The 3,566-nt window shown below is 38.6% G+C and overlaps 1 non-coding gene across 1 annotated transcript; it reads left to right on the plus strand.

Moving 5' to 3' along the window:
* Positions 1-1,894: 1,894 nt before the first annotated feature.
* On the plus strand, positions 1,895-1,998 carry LOC130977492 (small nucleolar RNA R71). Its single transcript, XR_009085181.1, has one exon. It is a non-coding gene; the product is annotated as a small nucleolar RNA R71 (small nucleolar RNA).
* Positions 1,999-3,566: the final 1,568 nt, after the last annotated feature.

Here is a 3,566-nt window from a genome sequence, read left to right on the forward strand (position 1 = left end):
TTCTTCCTCCAGGGTGTGCTATTTTTCTTCCTGTTTTTCATTCTGTTTTTGCTTTTTCAATGGATTTTGTGACTTCTCATGATCATAAACCTACAAAATAAGATAAAATGACAAAGGAAAATATATAAAATATAACATTGGGTTGCCTCCCAACAAGCGCTTCTTTAATGTCAGTAGCTTGACAGAGGGCTCTCATGGAGCCTCACAGATACTCAGAGCAATGTTGGGACCTCCCAACACCAAACTTAGAGTTTGAATGTGGGGGTTCAACACCAAACTTAGAGTTTGGTTGTGGCCTCCCAACACCAAACTTAGAGTTTGACTGTGGGGGCTCTGTTAGTCTCTGATTTGAGAGAAGCTCTTCATGCTTCTTCTCCATGGTGATAGAGGGATATCCTTGAGCCTTAAACACATAGGATTTTTCATTCACTTGAATGATCGGTTCACCTCCATCAACATCAATCACAGCCTTTGCTGTGGCTAGGAAGGGTCTGCCAACGATGATGGATTCATCCATGCACTTCCCAGTCTCTAGGACTATGAAATCAGTAGGAATGTACTGGTCTTCAACCTTTACCAAAACATTCTCTACAAGTCCATGAGCTTGTTTTCTTGAGTTGTCTGCCATCTCTAATGAGATTCTTGCAGCTTGTACCTCAAAGATCCCTAGCTTCTCCATTACGAGAGAGGCATGAGGTTTACACTTGACCCTAAGTCACACAGAGCCTTCTTGAAGGTCATGGTGCCTATGGTACAAGGTATGGAAAACTTCCCAGGATCTTGTCTCTTTTGAGGTAGTTTCTGCCTAGACAAGTCATCCAGTTCTTTGGTGAGTAAAGGAGGCTCATTCTCCCAAGTCTCATTTCCAAATAACTTGTCATTTAACTTCATGATTGCTCCAAGGTATTTAGCAACTTGTTCTTCAGTGACATACTCATCCTCTTCAGAGGAAGAATACTCATCAGAGCTCATGAAAGGCAGAAGTAAGTCCAATGGAATCTCTATGGTCTCATTTTGAGCCTCAGATTCCCATTGTTCCTCATTGGGGAACTCATTGGAGGTCAGTGCACGCCCATTGAGGTGTTCCTCAGTGGCGTTCACTTCTTCTCCTTCCTCTCCAAATTCGGCCATGTTGATGACCTTGCACTCTCCTTTTGGATTTTTTTCTGTATTGCTTGGAAGAGTACTTGGAGGGAGTTCAGTAATTTTCTTACTCAGCTGTCCCACTTGTGCCTCCAAATTTCTAATGGAGGACCTTGTTTCAGTCATGAAACTTTGAGTGGTTTTGATTAGATCAGAGACCATGGTGGCTAAGTCAGATTGGTTCTGCTTAGAATTCTCTGTCTGTTGCTGAGAAGATGATGGAAAAGGCTTGCCATTGCTAAACCTGTTTCTTCCACCATTATTGTTATTGAAACCTTGTTGAGGTTTCTCTTGATTTTTCCATGAGAAATTTGGGTGATTTCTCCATGAAGAATTATAGGTGTTTCCATAGGGTTCTCCTAGGTAGTTCACCTCTTCCATTGAAGGGTTCTCAGGATCATAAGCTTCTTCCTCAGATGAAGCATCCTTAGTACTGCCAGGTGCATTTTGCATTCCAGACAGACTTTGAGAAATCAAATTGACTTGTTGAGTCAATATCTTGTTCTGAGCCAGTATGGCATTCAGAGTATCAATCTCGAGAACTCCTTTCTTCTGACTTGTCCCATTGTTCACAGGATTCCTTTCAGAAGTGTACATGAATTGGTTATTTGCAACCATTTCAATTAGCTCTTGAGCTTCTGTAGGCGTCTTCTTCAGATGAAGAGATCCTCCAGCAGAGCTATCCAAAGACATCTTAGATAGTTCAGAGAGACCATCATAGAAAATACCTATGATGCTCCATTCAGAAAGCATGTCAGATGGACATTTTCTGATCAATTGTTTGTATCTTTCCCAAGCTTCATAGAGGGATTCTCCATCCTTCTGTCTGAAGGTTTGGACTTCCACTCTAAGCTTACTCCATTTTTGAGGTGGAAAGAACTTTGCCAAGAAGGCATTGACTAGCTTTTCCCAAGAGTCCAGGCTATCCTTAGGTTGAGAGTCCAACCATATTCTAGCTCTGTCTCTTACAGCAAAAGGGAATAGCATCAGTCTGTAGACCTCAGGGTCAACCCCATTAGTCTTGACTGTGTCACAGATTTGCAAGAACTTAGCTAAAAACTGATGTGGATCTTCCATTGGAAGTCCATGGAACTTGCAATTCTGTTGCAGTAGAGAAACCAACTGAGGCTTAAGCTCAAAGTTGTTTGCTCCAATGGCAGGGATAGAGATGCTTCTCCCATAGAAGTCGGGAGTAGGTGCAGTAAAGTCACCCAGCACCTTCCTTGCATTGTTGGCATTGTTGTTATTTTCGGCTGCCATGAGTTCTTCTTCTTTGAAGAATTCGGTCAGGTCCTCTAAAGAGAGTTGTGCTTTGGCTTCTCTTAGCTTTCTCTTCAAGGTCCTTTCAGGTTCAGGGTCAGCTTCAACAAGAATGCCTTTGTCTCTGCTCCTGCTCATATGAAAGAGAAGAGAACAAGAAGATATGGAATCCTCTATGTCACAGTATAGAGATTCCTTGAGGTGTCAGAGGAAAAGAAAAATAGAAGAAAGAAGAAGGGGAAGAATTCGAACTTTAATTGGATGAAGTTCGAATTGTGCATTAAGAAGGAGTAGTACTCCATAAATAGAAGGATGTGGGAAGAAGGGAAGTAATTTTCGAACATTAAATTAAAAAGATTTTGAAAACATTTTGAAAAAAACACTTAATTGATTTTCGAAAATAAAAGTGAGAAAGAAATCAAGTGATTTTTGAAAAAAAGATTTTGAAATTAGAAGTTAAAAAGATTTGATTGAAAAATTATTTTGAAAAAGATGTGGTTAAGAAGATATGATTGGTAAAAAAAAATGTGATTGAGAAGATATGATTTGAAAAACATTTAAAAAGATTTGATTTGAAAACAATTTTAAAAGATATGATTTTTTTTTTAAAAAAATTAATGACTTGCCTAACAAGAAAAGATATGATTCAAACATTAAACCTTTCTCAATAGAAAAGGCAACAATCTTGAGATGTTCAATCAAATCATTAATTGTTAGTAAGTATCTTTGAAAAAGGAAAGAAATTGATTTTGAAAACATTTGATTGAAAAGATATGATTTGAAAAAGATTTGATTTTGAAAAACTTTGAAAAACTTGAAAAAAATTGATTTTGAAAACAAAATCTTCCCCCTAGTGCCATCCTGGCGTTAAACGCCCAGAATGGTATCCATTATGGCGTTTAACGCCCAAAATGCACCCTTTTTGGGCGTTAAACGCCCAACCAGGTACCCTGGCTGGCGTTTAAACGCCAGTCTGTCTTCTTCACTAGGCATTTTCGAATGCTCAGCTTTTTCTGTATAATTCCTCTGCAGTATGTTCTAAATCTTCAATTCTTTGTATTATTGACTTGAAAAGACACAAATTAAAAATATTTTTGGATTTTTAATAATCAAAATGTAACAAGAATCAAATAACAATGCATGCAAGACACCAAACTTAGCAG

This window comes from Arachis stenosperma, chromosome 4, assembly GCF_014773155.1.
Source record: "Arachis stenosperma cultivar V10309 chromosome 4, arast.V10309.gnm1.PFL2, whole genome shotgun sequence".
Classification (NCBI taxonomy): Eukaryota; Viridiplantae; Streptophyta; class Magnoliopsida; order Fabales; family Fabaceae; genus Arachis; species Arachis stenosperma.